General features: G+C 47.4%; 1 protein-coding gene across 1 annotated transcript in view; it reads left to right on the top strand.

Annotated features, from left to right (window-relative positions):
- The first annotated feature begins 1,153 nt into the window (after positions 1–1,153).
- Positions 1,154–19,766, top strand: part of LOC141082544 (NXPE family member 1-like) — a 264,550-nt gene continuing 245,937 nt past the window's right edge. Inside the window, exon 1 of the mRNA XM_073566464.1 lies at positions 1,154–1,328. The gene's annotated coding sequence lies outside the window, so the exon portion shown is untranslated. The remainder of the gene's footprint in view (positions 1,329–19,766) is intronic.

Below are 19,766 nucleotides of genomic sequence, written 5' to 3'. Positions count from 1 at the left end.
CTCCCGACACCCTGCGTGATGACTCAGACGAGGGGGAGGCCGACACCTCCCCCTGATGTAGGCCCCGCCGTGCAGTCGGATTCCTTCCAGCTCTGCCACGCGTCAGTGCCATCCTGCTGCCTGCGCCTCCAGCCGGAGGGTCCCTGGAGGGGCTCCTATTGCGGCGCCGGGCCCAGGTGATGACCTCAGGGCTTAAGCGTGCCGGAGGCCTGGACCTCCGAAGCCGGAACCGTCAGTGGAATCTGCGCAGCATTTGTTGCCACCCCTGGAGCAGGCTGCTCACCAACTGTTGCAGCCATTGTGTGCCCTGCGAGCCCACCGCATCCCACAGTGTCTGCAGCAATGCCTCCACGTCCATGATGACAGTTAACCTGGAGCTTCTTAGTGTCGCAGGGATCCACGTGGAATGGCTGCCCCTGCAATATGGCTGATCCCCTATGTAATGCCCCTGAGCACCACCTCTGACCCCTCCTACTCCCATGAGCTAACACCCTTATATCACAATTGCCCTCCTGTTAACCCCGAACTCCTCATAAACCCATAATGCACCCTATATTCTCACGATAACCCCGTCATGGTGGGTGGTCTCCCTTGAAGACCAGGGGCCTCGTACGGCCTCTCTTGACTTCTGAGGTTAGTGATTGACAACAGCAGTCACATGCATTGTACTTATGACATAGATAGTGCAACACAGGACCTGGGTAAGATGAATATAGTTGTGTTTGTTATTTCCTACATTTGCTAGCTAATGGGTAAGTAATCATCCTGGACAACACCTTTTAAATGAGTGGTGAGGGGCATACCACAGTAAACCAAAGGTAGCTGAATCTTTCATTGCACAATGCTATTTTTCCTTCGTGAGGTTTGAGTGCCAGTGCTGCGTTTTAGATATTTCTGATCATGCAGGTAGCAGTGTTAAAAACCCAGTGTCTTTTCTGATTTCTGATTATACAGAAGATGCACCAGATTATGTTGGTTTTGAAGTTAAGAGAAGAGGAAAAAAAATAGGTGAAAATGTGACTTCATATTGCCAATATCAGGTTACTTTTTCACTACACTGTAACTGTGCATTGACGAGTCTAAGGGGCAAAGTTCGTTGATAAGCAAAGTTATGGAATATTCTTACACACCTATCAAGTCTCAAAGGCTTTTTATAGAGAATCTTGAAAACTGTTTTACAATATGTAACTACATTATAGAATGGATTAGTTCTTTGTGCTGCACATTCACCCACTTTGACAAATTAAACAGTGTGAACTTTGCTGGTTGAAGGACTATAAGTGCCATATATTCCAAGCGAGGGCTGCTGAGCGGAGAGAGGGCTGCAGGTAAGTACTTAGTTAAACTCAATATCATAGTTTAATGCAAGAACATAATTTTTTTTTTTCTGCTCTTATCTGCATTGTTTATCCCCATTTGTATGTGCTCCATGAGATGTATGCATACCTTGAACAGCCATTTGAAGGTGAATATATCTGCACTCGATGTCAGCTAGTTATATTTTTGGAAGCCCACTTAATGGATCTAAATGTGCAGCTGGCAACACTCAGGAGCATTGGAGTTTAGAGCTCACTGAGCTTGCACTGGCATGGGCCAGTGATATCAAGAAGGGGGAAAGTGGGGAAGATCAAGACACAGAAGTACGTAGCTGGGTAAATGTTACAAGAAGGGGTAGAGGGATGAGTGCCAGGGAGCCAAGTCTTGATCTGGCACAACCTGGTAAATATGCCTGTTTGGCTGATATGAGGAATGCAAGCCCAGGACTGGGATCGCAGGACTTTGCTTCTAGCAAACCAGGAAAAAAACTGCTGTAGGAAGGATGGAAATAAGTGTGCCTCCAAGGCCAGACATACGTTGGTGGTAGGGGACTCTCTAATTAGAAGGACAAACAGGGTCATCTGCTATCGAGAACGTGAATGCCGAACAGTGTGTTATCTGCCGGGTGCTTGAGTTCGGCATATTGAGGATCATATAGACAGATTGCTGGGGGGGGCTGAGAAAAAGCCTAGTGGTCATGGTACACATCGATACCAATGACAAAGTTAGAGGGAGGTGGAAGGTACTTAAAAATGAATACAGGAAACTAGGGGAGAAGCTGAAGGTCAGGACCTCCAAGGTGGTGTTTTCAGAAATACTGCCAGTTCCACAAGCATCACTAGAAAGACAGCGTGAGCGTAAGGAGATACATAAGTGGCTTAGAAATTGGTGCAGGAAGGAAGGGTTTGAGTTCATGGAGAACTTGGCCGACTTTTCTGTTGGCTACAGTATGGATGGGTTGCACCTCAAAGGGAAGGGTGCAGCTGTGCTGGGGGAAAAATGGTCAGATGGATGGAGGAGCTTTTAAATTAGCATCTAGGGGAGGGAGGGTGGGAAGATGTGCTAAAAAGGAAATAGATAGAGTAGGTAGAGCTAGACAGTTGGGGTTGTGGTGCCCTGCGTCTTTACCGCCACAAAAGGGTAAAATATGTAGTTTTGTATGTGTTTTTGAGCAATGGGAGTTATGCTTTCTCTGCTTGAGACCACAACACACACAAACAATTTGCCTCACTCCCTCACTTGTCTGAAGCTTAGAGCTTTGCAGACATGCCCTAACTGGGAGGGGGAGGGGCCAAGTTGTTCCCAGTGTGAACAAGAAGGAGGAAGAACGTCTTGGAGGCCATGTTAAGACATGTGCTCGATCCAGGAGTGAGAGCTAAGAAACATCAGGGACCAGCTCCGACCATCCATGCTTTCAGAGCAGGGTGGTAAGCTGAGAGACTGTGTGAATTTATACAACCAACAGCATCGTGTTTTCCCTGAGAAAGACTGCAACAACCTAGGATCAGTGAAGGATAGTGCAATTGGGAACTTGAGCTGCTCACACACAGGATCCATGCTGCAAGTTGCCAAAGGAGAAATACACAGTGAGTAGAGGCTATATCCAAAGTTTTAGACTCTGGGAAGCCTTGGTCCCAGAAGGGATTAGAATAGCAGGAAGTTACACTGAGTCACAGCAGGGAAGGCTAACTCCCATTCTCCAGAGCAGACTGTAACCTGGTGAGAGTTGTAATATCTCCTGATATGAGCTCATTTTCTGCTCCACCAGTTGAGAGTTCCCCTTCCGTTCTCCCTCTGGTGGTGACAGGAGGTAGTGAGGTTGGCTTGAGTGGTAGTGATCAGCCACCTGGTGAGGAAGATAATGATTGGATCTCTGGAGTATCAGACTGGATATAAGACAGCCAACGCACTATCCAGGTGCTGGTGATTCAGTTTGCTTCTCAGGTCTAGGACTCAGCTAGGACTCAGCTCTGTTCCAGTCTTCTCAAAGATAAGTTTGTTTTTTGCTAATGTTCACACTTGCTCTTGTTGGTCTTTTCAGTGTTTTGTGTGGTCAGCCAGCCCAGCTGGGCTGTGCTGAATTTCCACTCTTATTTGCCAAATTACCTTTTTTTTCGTCCCTTATTAGATTGGCCTCTTTTTGCTCTGTCTCAGAATATTTCAGAGTGCTGATATAGTGGGAGAAGTCTAGTGACTTCAGGGTTAATTTTGCTATCAGTTGTGTTGGAAATTTTGTAGGGTTTTTTGGCAGACTGCAGACAGTGTCTTTACTTTCCTGTCCTTTCTAGTTAGTCGGGCCCCATCGTTTGCTCAGCCTATTTTCCTGCCTTTGCTTGTGTTTTCATCTTTTTTCACCGTCAATACATGTGGGGGGCTGTCTCTCTTTTGGGGTCTGCTCTGGGGCAGTTAGTTTTCCTCTTTTCCTGCTTTAGGCTTATCTAGTTCTCCGGTTGTGACGAGGCATCTATGACCACCGTAGGAACGCTCCACGACTGCTGCTAGTTGCGTGTTAAGATCACGGTTCTGCAGTCTACATAGTTACCAACCTCTTTGGTTTTCTGAGACTTAGCTTGTATTGTCTTTTATTTCCTCCTCGGCTACCCGATCATAACAATCTCCTCTGAACTGCACCTGAACTACAGTAAATGATAAAGTGACTTTCCTTGTCTCCTGCCTTATTACTCCGTGCCTTCTACTTGCATCACAATCTCTGGGGGTCTGCCCTGGTTGGAGAGGGTTTAACATCTGCACTGCCATCACTATCTATTCCCTCAGTGATCATCTGCAGTGCCGGCTATACTACAGTCGAACACTCCAACTGGCGTCACGAATCACTACATAAACTTTATCCCCATCTAATTCTACCCCCTTTTACATGACCGCCTGAGGCCACGGACCGGGTCACTGCCACTGTGACATTTCCCATTAAAGTTAACGGGCCCGGCGCCAAGTATCCCACGGCCTCTGGGGCGCGTCAGGGTCATTGATGATTTAGGGGAGATGGGACATGCAAACAACATCGGAAGTTGAGAAGAAGTAATACATTTGCTAATAGTATTAAATGTCTACTGGCAAATGCCAGAAGTCTTGCAAAAAGAATGAATGAACTGAAGACTCTTATGTCAGCCTCAGAATACGATGCGGTGCATATTACGTATACCTGGCTGGACGAAAGCCATGACTCGATGACAAACATAGAGGGTAACACTACATTTAGCAAGGACAGGAAAGGCAAAAAAGGAGGAGGGGTGTGTTTTTATTAAATCTATCTTCAGACCAGTGCTCAGTGACGACATTGGGGGAGCTGTGACAATGTAGTCAGTATGGGTAAATGTACATGGGGACGGCAATAATGATAAGCTGCTAATTGAAGTTTGCTACAAGCCTCCTAATATAGCTGAACAGGTAGAGGAGGAAATTCTGCAGCAAATTAAAAAGGCAATAAATAATAACAGGGTTCTTATTATTGGGGATTTTAACTACCCCTTTATGGTAAGAAGGTGGAGCCAGGCAGCTACCGTCAAGTAAGGCTAGTTTCACATTTGCGTCATTTTGCGCAACGTGCGCACATAAAATGCATGCCAAAAATGCTTGTAAGCGCTGCGATTTTTTAATGCATCAGCATGCGCATGATGACAAAAAACGCAGCATTTGTATGCGTTTTTGCATGCGTTTGCGTTTTTTTATGCGCATTAGTTGTCTAGGTGTCTCATTTCACAGATGGAAAATCCTTGCAAAATTCTTGGAACAGACTCCACCAATGGGACATCAGTGAGCGTGTGTCATGGGAATTCTTTATATATACCCTGTTTACAGCTGAATTCTTCAGATTTGCTTTGTGAACATGGATCTGCGCTGGAAAAGTTTTCACTTCAACTTGAATCTGGACATTGCGCTGGCTCAAGCTTTTGCATTTGCTTGCCAGCAACAAAGGGAGAGAGAGACAGCGAAGACTGCAGCGGCAGTGTTTGTGGATACATCCGATTATTGAACTCCGGGAGAGCTGTGGAGCGTACCACACCCTCTACAGCGAGCTCCAGGCAAACCCGGAGAAATTTAGTGACTATACCCTGATGTCCCAAGAAAGCTTCAAGGGTTTGCTTGCTCGTGTTCAAGAATCCATCCGGAGACAGGACACACAGCTCCGTCATGCGATTCCTCCTGGTCACATTACCGTACGTAATATTTACATACCAATGCCTGCATAATTTTCTTTGTTCTGCCATGTACTATTCTCAAGCCTGCAGAATTATTGTTCGGCCATGTAGTAAACAAAAGCCTGCAGAATTATTGTTCTGCCATGTAGTAAGCAAAAGCCTGCAGAATTATTGTTATGCCATGTACTAATTTTTTATTTTATTGTGTTAAAAAACCATATACATAAATATTAATTTTTGTTCTTTCTTGGTTTCGCAAATTCCTGGCGACTGGAGAGACCCTCTCTTCACTCCACTTCCAGTACCGGATTGGAATATCCATCTTGTCAGGAATAGTTACGGACACCTGCCGGGCTTTGTGGGACGTTCTCTGCCCAGAATTTATGCCCCTGCCCACCGCGGAAAAGTGGATAGATATTGAAGACAAATTCTGGACAGTCTGCATTTTCCCCAACTGTTTGGGAACGGGATAATCAAACCCAAAAGAACAGGCTCTGAGTACTATAACTATAAAAAGTACTTTTCTACAGTACTCATGGCCATTGTGGATGCAGACTGTGTGTTTGTTGCAGTGGACATTAGATCATTTGGCCGTGGGAATGACTCCCAGGCTTTTAAGAACTCGGACATGGGCCGGAGGTGGTATGGCAACCATTTCAATTTCCCCATGCCACGGCCTCTTCCCCACACCGAAGGTCCACCACAGCCATATGTAATGGTTGGGGATGAGGCCTTTCAAATGCGCCAAAACCTGCTGAAACCCTACTCCAGCTGGGACTTGGACCGCAACAAAAAAATCTTTAATTACAGACTGACCAGGGCACGAAGAACTGTAGAGTGTGCCTTTGGTGTTCTTGTCTCCAGATGGCGCATTCTCGGCACATCCATTAATCTGAAACTGGAAACAGTGGATGAGGTGGTGAAGGAGTGTGTGGTTCTTCATAATTTTGTGATGGCTAAAGAGCATCCTAACTTTGAACTCGATGATGCAGCTCCAAACCCATTGCCTGAATTCACTCAGCACCCTCTCCAGTCATCCGTTGAAGTTGGCCAAATGAGGGACCAATTTGCAGCCTACTTTATCTCAGATGTAGGACATGTGGAATGGCAAGATCAAATGGTATAAAAATGTTTTCTTGTGTGTATGTTAATAAAAAACCCTTTTTGATACCTGTACTGAGTACACTCTGTTTTTATACACTCCAATACAATAATCACCTGCCCAGGTGTACCAGTAAATTCATGATGCTGTGAACACAGCATCATGAATTTAGTAGGACTCCTGGCCAGGGGACTACATACACACAAATTGTATGACCTTTATCATCTCAACAGCTTGTGTTCAATGTGTTGCGACAGTGGAGATAATACATATTTGTATCACATGGCCTGATGTTACAAATAGTGATTTTGGGATGCAATAGCCTCCTTCACTCTTTATGACACCTGACCATGTGAGAATAAATATTAATATAGGAACTCCACTGTGGCTTCAGTATGAACACAGACTGGAGAGATGATAAAGTTTATACAACTTCTACAAAACCCTGGCCTGGTGTCATGGTGAAGTTATCACACCTGGGCAGGTGAATACACATGAGTTAAACTGCAGCATCGCTCCAGTCTGCGTGCAATAGATAACGCAGACTGAAGCAACACTGCAGGTTAATTCATATGTGTATTCACCTGCCCAGGTGTGATAAATAGTTATGATACGAGGCCAGAGTATTGTACATATGACGTGTATTTTCTCCATCATCTCCTCAATTTATACACCACACACTGAATAGAGGATGTGGCTAATTACAAGGTATATCTAGAATCCCCTGGCCTTGTGTCACAAAGAGTGAAATGATGATGGCAAAAACACACCATCCTCAATTAACTTTTTTATGATACTTTGCAAGGTAACAATAGATATGTCTTGCACTCAACACAATCCTCTATTCAGTCTGTGCAATATTAACAGACTGAAGAGACTGTTGTTGAAAATACAAGTCATATATTTTTGTTTTTGACTACACATATCTCCAGGAATGACACAAGAAACGTGTCATTAATGGAGCTATGTGGTGGCAAAAACACAAAGTGTACGGCGCAGTGTATGTATGGTGCAGTGTGTGTAGGTGGTGAAAGAAACAATTATCAAAAAGTATTATGAGAAACCTTGTTTTTTCATTTATAAAAAAAAATAAAATAAAAAATGGTTTTATTGGGAACAACATTTGGGGGATGATGATGGCACGCTGGGAATGTGGAGAGACAAAGAATGGCTGGAAGGCGAGGAAGGGGTACGAGGGGAAGGGGCGAAAAAAGTTTGGGGGGGAAGGGAGCTCAGGGATGGAACGAGAGGCAGGTTGAGACACAGTGGTAGATGAGGGGGGAGAGACGCTCAAAGTTCTCCTCTTTTTTTGTGTCTCTTTTCTGCTTGTGTGTCCTGCCTGGACCTCTTGGAGCTGCCTGACCGCCTTACACTTTCTGACCACCTGGAGCTAGGTGACCTTTGCTGCATGTGATGAAATATAGAATGTAGGTCCCCCTGTTGCTGCTGCTGATGATGCTAATGGGTGGTGGCGGTGCCAGTGCTGGTCCTTGCAGTAGGTGTTGTGGTGCCAGTGCTGGTCCAAACTGGAGGAGTGGTAGCAGCAGTGCTGGTCCAGGCAGGAGGAGTGGTTGTGGCAGTGCTGGTCCAGGCTGGAGGAGTGATGGCAGTGCTGGTCCAGGCTGGAGGAGTGATGGCAGTGCTGGTCCAGGCGGTAGGAGTGGTGGTGGCAGTGCTGGTCCAGGCGGTAGTAGTGGTGGCGGCAGTACTGGTCCAGGCTGGAGGAGTGGTGGTGGTGGTGGTGCTCCAAGCAGGCGTGGTGGTGGCGGTGGTGGTCCAGACAGGAGCAGCGCTTGCCATGGTGGTGGCGGTGGAGTGTCCAGCAGCACTCAGACTTGGGGTGGTGTAATGGTGTCCGGCTTGGCTTGGAATGCAGGTGGTCGTGCAGTGGTATGCAGCAGAGGTCGGTAGTGAGGTGAAGCGAGCTCCAGTGAAGGAACTCGGGCATGACATTCCTGTCCGAGGCTTTCTGCCGCTGGCGGCAAGTGCCCGCAAAACCAGTGGCAGAGACATGGGACAGGGGAAGACCTGACATACCAGCTTCCTGGTCTCCAGTTGTCTGTGTTGCTGACCTGCAAGATGCTTCCTGGCTGTCGGATGGCTGGGACGGGTCCGAGGTCGTTCGATGAAGGACCGCTCCAGGGACAGGTTGCAGGGTGCTGCTCCAGGTGCTGTGAAAAGAAAAGAAAAACATTAGTATCATGCATTTACAAGCGCCAACTGCTATGGAATAGAAAAGCACAGATTTAAAAACAATACAATACAACAAAATACTTATGCTCTGGTGGCAAGGTCTTAGGAACGCCAACTCCCGATGATATCGGTAATTTGTTCTGGTCCTTGCCACTGAACCACTGTGAACCTGGCCCTCATCACGAACATCCCTGTTGAAGCGGTCCTTCATCGAGCGCCAACGGATTCTGACTTTGTTCACTGTGGGAAAAATAAAGAAAAAAAATTATACAATGCACTGATGGCAAAATCTCTATCATCACACACACCTGTGTGAGCACAGCCAAGAGTCACTGCAGCATCACACAACAATACAATAGACAATGCACTCACTGTTGTCCATGATAACACAAATGTGTATCAGGTTAGAATATATCTAGCATGACACACACCTGTGTGAACATGGCCAACAGTCAATGCGGCATCACACAGCAAACAGCAATACAATAGACAATAAATAACTTGATCTCAAGTACAGAACACATATTCTTTGTGGCAATAATTCCTGGCACCTCACCAGGATGCTAATGGGAAAATTCCCTATGGAGCTCCCTAATGACTAGAACACACAAAAAATGGAGCCAAAAGTCCATAAACATGACAAGAAGTCAATATAAATCTTGCTTTTATTAGTACAAAACATAATTTAAAAATATCCCCAAAGTGTTACAAACAAAGACAAAGCCATTTGACACAGGTCAGAATGCACCAAAGTTGAAATAAAATGTGCTGCAAAATGAGCACCATACACCAAGGTAAGGCCAAAATATTATCCTATAGACCCCAAATATATATATGAAAAATTGTGTAATGCGTCCTAAAACGACAGTAACATCAATAACCCAAATGAATGGGAAAAGTATCACGGGATCCAGTCCCTCCCCCACCTTCAATACCCCCACACATGTAGCAAGGAGTAACAATAGTTATATCCTAACAAGGTATGTCCATATCTAGCCTGAAGAGAGAGGGAAGAGGGAGGTTAATAGTTAACAGGAGGTTTCAGCCATTACCTGTGCTGGTGTCCATAAGCAAGCGCGTACCCCTACGCGCGTTTCGCGATTGCTTCCTCGGGGGTGTTGGTGTAGGTTGGGCGGAACAAAAAATGCAACATGTACCATCTAGTACATCTAGACGCACACCTGGAAGAAGCATATGCGCACGAAAATGCTGATAAACGCGTGCAAGCGCTAAACCATGCGCCTGCCATGACATAGGGGTGCATTGTGCATGCGCACGATAGCGCAGGATGTGCTGCGCACAAAAACGCTAATGTGAAACCAGCCTAAGCCTGACATCAGTAACATGAGAAATTTTTGAGGGCATTATAAGCGATGACCTACAGAAATATATTGCAGAGAATATTATAATTATGGCGCTTTGTAAGAATGTGGGGCACTTTCTATGAATTTATTTTTCATCATTACTTTGAACAGCGCAGCATCTGGTCACTTTCAATCCTCCACAACAGCAAAATCATTATTTGAACCTGGCAAAGGATTGCGAGTTATACCACCTATGCATGCAATTTCTCTCAATCTCTGAACTCCGTATGCAAGAGACTCCCATCGAGTATGTGGTACTAATTCAATAGGAGTGTCATACACTTGTGCCACAGAATCCCTCACCAAGTGCAATAGAGAAAAATGCTCTGTAGTGTACCTGGCACGTCTCACTTTTAGACGTACCATAGGATCAATACAGATACTGCCTATTCCTACTGCCTCCCGACTGTTTATAATTATGTTGTCTGAAACATAATACCATAACCTGAGAATCCATGTTAACAAACATTCACCTGGTTGGCGCCTGTACCTGGTACCCAGTTCAGTTAGCTCTCCTGCTGTGTTCCCCCTAGTCTCCTCTGTCATTGCAGCCTCTGCTCTAGTAGCTGCATTTCCTGCATCCATCCTATCTCCACTACAGTGTGTGACTTCTCTCGTAGTTTTTGTGTCTGACATGCCTTTCTTCCTCATCTGTCTCACTGTCAGTGTATATTCCGTCCTCAGCTAAATGCACGCGGTTCATATAGCTTATACGGATAGCTAAACCGCTATACCGGGGGTCCAATAAGAAGACTGTAGGCTGAATCTGTGTTTATTGAACGCAATGGTATATAGATGTACGGTGAAACTACAAATAAGACATAATGCAATGAATCAGCATGGATAGATAAAAATACATATATACATATACAGACTACCTGAGCTAATAGCTAACCAGGGGAGCTAACTAAGTGGGTAATCTAGGACAAAATTAGATGAAAGAGGGTGATTACATACAGACGATGCTGACACAAGGGGAGGTGGAGAAATGAGATATCCACATGAAGCAGGCTTGGCAGAAATGGCCGACTGGACAGAGAAAGGGAGAAGTCTTAGACCATGATGCCTTGCAACTTACCCAGGGTGCATTTGAAATTGGAGGGAAACCAAGAATGAAAATGAAACTAATGTACAGAATAACACTGCAGTTATATCTTTTGGCCACTAGACGGAGCTAAGAGAACAATAAACATTAAACTGTATAGCAAACTGAGCATTCTAAACATATAGCAATGATTATGTTATCAGAAAAGGCAGTTACGAGTCATTGATTATGTCGGAGACAGAACACTCCCTGTCTGGCATTGAACGGATGCCACCATTAATATCCTCTGAAGACAACAAAGGACCAGTCCAGTAACTAGTCTGGAGAATGTCTTAGGTCCATCTCCTTTGGCCATCCTAAGATTAGGCCTGGTAAATTGCCACTTCGTCCGTGGCTGCAGGGTAGACAAGTGTCGTTTGCGCCATCTGTCCCAGAATGCATTGGCAAGACTTTGTACCTGCCACCATTGGCGCTTGTAGAGGTCTTTAGTGTCGAATCCTCCTGGAGGGGCACTGTATAGTCCTGTTTTCTGGGTTAGAAGAGTAGCTGGAGTCAATGTACGAAATATAGACATCTGAGGGTGGATTTCAGCACCTGAGTCCTCTCTCACAAGTTCAAAGGTGTCTGGACAACGTTCCTCATTGTACAATAGTTTTGGTCCTGAGAACCATGTTGTGCTCTCTAGTCGACTTGCATCAACTGCTTTAGTTGCATGATCTGCAGGGTTTTGATCCGTGGGGACGTAATGCTACTGTTTTGGATGAACTTGTGACAAGTGTCAGCTTACGCTGAGTCGTTTCTTCTTTGAATGAGTGGACCCTCTGGGCCGTGGCACCCACCCACCTAGGGCGAGCTGACCTAGTGAGAACCACCCCCTATACAGGGAGTGTCAGGGGCAAGACCAAGGGGGTGAGCCACCACGGCAGCTGGACCAGACGGCCGGCTCAGGGAAACAAGACAAGACGTTAGTTCAAAGAAACTTCATTTAAAAAAGGCTTCAGGGATAACATCAGGTACAAACATAACCAGAACAGGGAAAACATAGCAAGGTGCGTGCAAGGGCACGCCAAGGTCCAAGCATGGTACGTGCAGATGGTAGGCGGAGGTACAATGACATCAGACTCCAGACAGCAAGCGCAGATCAACCCGGGACATCACGTTCTGAGGCTCTGTAGGCAATCATCAGGATCCAGACATCCGAAAGTCAGCCAGGGTTCCATGCAAGGAAACAAGACAGGGTTAACGACATGATGCGTGTCAACGGACACGCCAGGTTCGGGTTCACAGGACGAGGCCTGCGTATGCCAAGGGGCATGCCAGGGAGAGACACAAGGACGGTGGCCTGCGCGTGCGAGGGCACGCCAGGGAGAGACACAAGGACGGTGGCCTGCGCGTGCGAGGGCACGCCAGGGACAGGTACAATGGCATCGGAAACCGAGGTACTGGTATCGACGGACAGGGTCCAGGTATCTGGCTCCGGACATCAGCTCCGAACATCAGGCCACAGTCATCTAGGTCCGAACCTCTGGCAGCGGTCGGCAGGTTATGGAATCCGGCAGGCAAACAAGGGTTAAGAGCAGAGCAAAAGAGGCAAAAGGCTTTGTGCAAGAGTAGCACGATAAGGCACAGTTCGAGAACTAGCGGCGGGGGGCACTGGCAGGTGGTACCGATGATGGCAGTTGCAAGAGGGCACAACTAGAGGCGGCACTGCTGTGAGGCCACAGAGCCGGGAACCACTTTAGCACTGGACGGGAGCACGGCTGAGGCACACAGGCGAGCATGGCTAGAGGCGGCATGGCTGAGGCACACCAGGCAGGCACAGGCGACCAGGCATGTGCACGGAGGTACGGGGCCACAAGGCAGGGCTAGGCAAAGGGTAGAGGACAGAGCCACATGCGAGAAAGCATGGCAAAGCCTAGTACGAAAAGTGCAAGAGCGCACGAAACATCAGGGAAAAGACAAAGAACGAGGCAGAGACCTGCGCATGCAGAGAGCATGCCAGGGACAGACTAGCAGCGGAGCGTAGGCCGAAGCCCAGAGCCGGGCAAAGGCAGGGCCTTGGGACTAGACAGGGTACAGAGCAGAGACCTGCATGTGTAGAGAGGTACGCCAGGAACAGGGACAGAGTCTAGCAGCAGAGCGTAGGCCGAAGCCCAGAGCCGGGCCAAGGGAGAACCTTGGGACTAGACAGGGTACAGAGCGGAGCCTGCACGTGTAGGAGACATGCCAGGGACAGGGTACAGAGACGGAGGCCTGCACGTGTAGAGACACGTCAGGGACAGGGTACAGAGACGGGGGCCTGCACGTGTAAGGAGACACGTCAGGGACAGGGCACAGAGACGGGGGCCTGCACGTGTAAGGAGACACGTCAGGGACAGGGAACAGAGACGAGGCCTGCATGTGTAGGGAGACACGTCAGGGACAGGGAACAGAGACGAGGCCTGCACGTGTAGGGAGACACGTCAGGGACAGGGTACAGAGACTGAGGCCTGCACGTGTAGGGAGACACATCAGGGACAGGGTACAGAGAGAGATACCTGAAGCCACAAAGCAAAGCGAGACAGGAAACATGGAAAGAAACACGGAACAGAATCAGAGCAAACAAGGACTACAAGGCAAAGCAAGGCAAAGACAAAACATGGCACGAAGGACAAACACTAGACAAGGCACAAGACAAGGGACGGAATACGAGCACGGAGCGTGTGCAGAGACGCACTACAGAGCTAGGTGCAAGGGCACAGAATAGAGGGAGCGCTCCACAGACCAAGCAGCCATGCAGGGACACAACACAATACTCAGGCCCTGAGCATAGGAAGGGAAGGTCTGATATAGGGCACAGCACCTCCTCTTCCAGGTCAGGACCAGGGGAGAACTTCCTAGTTCAGATGCTCCAGGATCACAGAGCGCAGTCACATGATCAGGGTTTCAGACATGACGAGATGATCACCGAACAAGACAGTGCAGGATCCTAGGAAGGACACATGATCAGGGATTCTAGACATGACGAGATGATTGCAGAACCAGACAGTGCAGGATCCTAGGCAAGGTCACATGATCAGAGTTTGAGACATGATGAGAAGATAACAGAAGGCAAAGCAGAAACGCAGGCATCTTGCAGCTCAGCAGACATGAGGTGAGTGTGCACACTGCTCTAGGGAACAAGCAGGATAGCAGACAAGATATGCGCAAGCACATCGCTCCAGAAGTTCTTGAGACAAAACAGACATGGCGGACATGACAGAACTGATCTCCTAAGGCCTCTTTCACACATCCGGTTTTCAGCATCAGGCGCGATGCGGCGAAAAGTGTAAAAACCAGATCCGGCGCCGGTTGCCACCGGATCCGGTTTTTCCCCATTCAGTTTCATTATTGCCGCATCGCGCCGGATACCTATGCGGCGTATCCGGTTTTTGCCTGATCCGGCAAAAACAGCCTGTCCGGCGTCTGGAAAAAACGTTACATGTAACGTTTTTTTGCAGCGCCGGACCGGCTTTTTCCACAGCGCATGCCCGGACTCTGTGAATGTTAACCCCACAAGTGCCCGGCGAGAGAGAGAGAGATCTCTCTCTGTCACCCGGACACTTGTGAGAGATCTCTCTCGCCGGGCACTTGTGGGGTTAACACTCACAGTGTCTGGGTGAGAGAGAGAGATCTCTCTGTGGGGTTAACCCCACAAGTGCCCGGCAAGAGAGAGAGATTCTCTTGCCTGGACACTAAGTGTTAACCCCCCATGTCTCTCTCTCTCCACCCCCCTCCCCTCCCCTCCCCTCCCCTCACCTCCCTTTCAGCAGCTGTCTCATTGGCTGCCTCTGTCCACCTCGTCCTGCGGCTCCTTTAATAATGTCCGAGCCGTATCGTCTCGCCGCACACACATCCGGTGTCACGGCTGCAGGCCGGATCCGGCGGCCCGGCTTTTCGCCGCACACCGCCGGACCCCACACACCGGATGTGTGAAAGTAGCCTAATTCTTAGCACTCTGTTGTTGACATAAACATATAATCGCCTGGTTTCATTGTGGATGTATCCCAGGACTACCTTGCTGTCTGAGTAGAACTTGGCTTGTGTCAGGTCAATATCCATCTCGGATGTGATGAACTCTGCTAACTCGAGGGCTAAGACTGCAGCACAAAGTTCTAACCTTGGTATGGTGTGCTCTGGTTGTGGAGCAATTTGGCTTTCCCCATGATAAATCCAATGTGGCTTTGACATTTGGAGTCCACAGTTTTGAGATAGGCAACAGCAGCAATTGCTTGGACAGAAGCATCTGCAATTACATACAGTCTTTGGCTTCGTATTTCTGTAGAGGGGTCAGGGTGTATGGTCTTGGCACATTCAGGTTGGAGAGAGCTGCTAAAGAGTTCTTCCATGCTTCCCACTGGATTCTCTTGTCAGGTGGCAGAGGTGCATCCCAGTCAGAAGTCTCCTTGGTTAAGTCTCTTAGTATGGCTTTGCCTTGTATAGTAACAGGAGCTGAAAAACCCAAGGGATCGTACAGACTGTTGATTGTAGACAGGACACCTCTGCATGTGAAAGGCTTTTCTTCCTGGCTGACCTGAATGTTAAAAGTGTCTGACTGTAGATTCCAGAGAAGCCCGAGGCTGCGTTGCATTGGTATGGGATCTGACCCCAGGTCCAGGTCTCTGAGACCGTTACACAAGTCTTTTGAAGGGAATGCTTTCATGAGTTTTTGGCTGTTTGAGGCTATTTTTTGAAGCCTGAGATTAGAGCAAGCAAGCACCTCCTGTGCTCTCCTGAGAAGACTGATGGCAGTCTCATTTGAAGGCATGGCTTTCAGACAGTCATCAACATAAAAGTCTTTCTCTATGAATTTTCTGACATCTGACCCGCATTCTGTTTCTCCTTCTAGAGCTGACCTTTTGAGTCCATAGATAGCGACTGCAGGAGAAGGGCTATTGCCAAAGATGTGCACTCTCATGCAGTACTCTGTGACTTCTTTGGTAGGATCATTGTCTCTGTACCAGAAGAATCTTAGGAAGTTCCTGTCTCTCTCTCTCTCAAAAGGAAACAATGGAACATTTGCTGGATGTCAGCAATGAAGGCAATGGAATCCTTACGGAAGAGCATAAGTACTCCCAGTAGTTTGTTATTGAGATCTGGTCCTGTCAGTAGAACATCATTCAGGGAGACATCATCAAACTTAGCACTGGAGTCGAACACCACTCTAATCTTGCCTGGTTTCTTAGGGTGGTATACTCCAAACATGGGTAGGAACCAGCATTCTTCAGAGTCTTTGAGAGTGGGAGCTAGTTCTGCATGGCAATTCACAAATATCTTTGACATGAAGGAGAAGAAGTGATCTCTCATCTCTGGCTTCTTTTGCAGATTATGTTTGAGGAGAAACGTTTGAATGCCGGATCTCTGTTGTTTGGTAGACGTGGTCTCTGGGTTCTGAAGGGAAGAGGTGCAACCCAGCTGTTGGTCTCATCTTTTACGAGCCCTTTGTCCATTACTTCTAAGAACAGCTTATCCTCTCCCGACATTGCTACTTGGTTGTCTTGCTTAGTTCTCTGTAAGACTGTGCACCCCAGCTGATCCTCATAGCTTCCTGACACCATACTGCTGTCATGAGTAAAGTCTATTAAGTGATTGGGTAGTTGGATGCTGTGTGGTAGTTCCTTGACATGGAACTCGTTGTTGCAAGGTTGAAACAGAGATGGGCGCCCTTTCTCCAGTGTATTTGTTAGCATGCTTGTCATAGAAGATGGGGCGTGCATGTGTCCCAAGCATACGTTTCCTATTATGACCCATCCTAGGTCTAGCCTTTGGCCATAGGGAGCATTGTTGAGTCCATTGATATGACTTCTCACTTTATGAACCTGCAGGATGTCTCTTCCCAACAGCAGTATTATCTGTGCCTGAGGGTAGAGTTCCGGTATGAGGTGTGCTATGCGTTTTAAGTGAGCGTGATGGATTGCCACATCTGGTGTAGGGATTTCAGACCTGTTGTCTGAGATCTAATTACACTCCATGATTGTAGGTAGTGGTAGGCAGAATTGTCCGTCTAAGGACTCAATTTGGTAGTCAGTGGCTTTCCTGCCCGCTGTTGTCACAGTACCTGCACATGTCTTTAATGAGTAAGGAGTGCGTGGTCCTTTAATGTTGAATAGGTCAAAGAATGTTGATCTGGCCAGAGATCGATTACTTTGATCATCCAAGATAGCATACAGTCTCACAGCTTTGTCTCTATGGCCCTTTGGGTACACTCTGATGAGGCATATTTTTGAACAAGACCTACTGTCTATTGTCCCTTTACTGACTTCAGTACATTGTGAAGTGATCTCTGGCGCAGCTGCATCAGTGCTATTATCCTCCCCGCCATGCTCACTGTCAACTGTCGTGTTCTGTGCACTCCATGGAGCTGGGCCAGGGTGTAGGGCAGTGTTATGATCTGTGGGGCCACACTCTGTGCATTTTACACTGACCTTACCATCCTTGGCGAGATGAGTGGTGGATGAGCAGCACTTGTAGCAGATACCGTTCTCTTTCAGGAAGCTTCTGCGATCCGGCATAGATTTTCCTCTGAAGGCTCTGCATTTCAGGAGAGGATGAGGTTTCTGATGAAGCGGGCACTGCTTGTCAGGTTCTCGTACCTTTGTCTCTGATTGGGAGCAGCCAGCAGACCTGTAATTGGAACTTGGAGAAGAAACATTGGTCTTGTGCACTGCCACAGATGTTCTGCGTGGGTTTGCAGCTGGTGGTGGTGCGGCATATGACGTTGTAAAGTCAAAGCTGGGATCATTTCTGATTGCCGCTTGTTCGTGTATAAAGTCTACAAAAACGGAGAAGGGAGGGAATGAAACACTGTGTTTGTATTTGCACGTGGAGCCACATGTAAGCCATCTCTCCTGTAGATTGTAGGGCAACTTTTGGACTATAGGGTTAACACCTTTGGCTGTGTCGAGGTATGCAAGTCATGGTAAGTCACCTTCACATTTGGCAGCTAGGACCTCTTGTAGCAGGTCACCTAGCTCTCTAAGTTTTGGGAGACCTTTGTTAGATATTTTAGGAAAGTCATTGATTCTTTTGAACAAGGCTCTCTCTATCACCTCAGCAGAGCCGCATCACTCATCTAGCCTCTTCCAGATCTCTTTAAGGCCTATTTGAGGGTAGTTTATATTAATGTCTTTGATCCTTATTGCGTGTTTGACTGACTCTTGTCCCAGGTATTTGACTAAGAGGTCTATCTCTTCCCTGTTTTTTAACGCCAAGTCTATGGTAACATTTTGGAAGGAAGCTTTCCAAGCTCTGTAACCTTTAGCGTGGTCAGTGAATTTCATGAGTCCCTTGGCAACTAGATCACGTCGTGTAAAGATCCTAGCAAGTTCTGATGTGAACCGGTTGTCAGCAGAGTATACTGGTGATGGGTCACCCTGATAGTGATGTGAGGTGCGTTCATACCTGTTAGTATCCTCAGGGTGGCGCCAGCCGGTGTCATATTGCTTCGGTCTGACATGCGGTGTGTCAGCAAGGTGATTCACGTTGGTTACCTGGTGATGGGCAAGGAAGACAGGAGAGTTGCTTTGCTTCACATTTTCCTGGAGCTGAGCCTCATGATGACTCTCACTCGTTTCACTGGATGTGTCATGATCTTGGTTATAGTTTGGATCAGGAAGTTCATTAACATATTGAAATGTGCGTTGTGAATCTTGCAGCGGCAACTTCAGACTTGACGTACTGCTGCGACTATGCAGCTCAGGGTTATGTGCAGCTTCCAATGCTTCTGCCTCTGCCAATGCTGCGGCCGCTTCCTTTTTTGCAGCTAGGCTCTCTAAAGCAGCATCCACTCGTGCCCTTTCTATCTGTGACCATCTCTCTTGATCATCTAGGCGGGCTTTCTCTAACTGCGCCTTTCTCTCTTGATCATCTAGGCGTGCTTTCTCCAGTTTAAGTTGCATCTCTTCTTCTGCCTACCTTGCTCGCATTTTGGCGGCTTCAGTGCTTGCATGCGCAATGGTGACCGCGCTGCTGATGGATACAGTCTTTGAGGAGACGGATGCAGCAGATTTTGTCCTGTGTGATTTGTGGGACATGGTGTCTTGGAGGGATGCTTGGCTGTGCAGAGATTGCTGTAGCTGTATTAGTCTCTGTGTAGCCAGTGACTTGAATCTCACTAGATGGATTTCTGCAGCATCACCAGTTTCTGCAAGCTGGATGAAGGGGTGTCCTTTCCCTGAATTGCACTAGCTGGATAGTGCTGTGTAACTGGCCTCTGCAGGATGGAAAGCTTTTCTTTCTGTATTCCCACTAGCTGGAGAGCCGGTGTTTTACTAGGGTCCTGCAAGATGGAAGCTCTTCTCTGTATACCCACTAGCTGGACAGCCGTCGTTTCACTATTCAGGCCTCAGCTAAATGCACAGGGTTCATATAGCTTATACGGGTAGCTAAACTGCTATACCGGGGGTCCAATAAGAAGACTGTAGGCTGAATCTGTGTTTATTGAACGTGATGGTATACAGATGTACGGTGAAACTACAAATAAGACATAACAATGCAATGAATCAGCATGGATAGATAAAAAACATATATACATATACAGACTATCTGAGCTAATAGCTAACCAGGGGAGC

This window comes from Dendrobates tinctorius, unplaced genomic scaffold (assembly GCF_039654945.1).
Source record: "Dendrobates tinctorius isolate UK_male_01 unplaced genomic scaffold, ASM3965494v1 ptg000018l, whole genome shotgun sequence".
In the NCBI taxonomy this organism is placed as follows: domain Eukaryota; kingdom Metazoa; phylum Chordata; class Amphibia; order Anura; family Dendrobatidae; genus Dendrobates; species Dendrobates tinctorius.
This window is presented reverse-complemented; position numbering and strand designations above follow the sequence as displayed.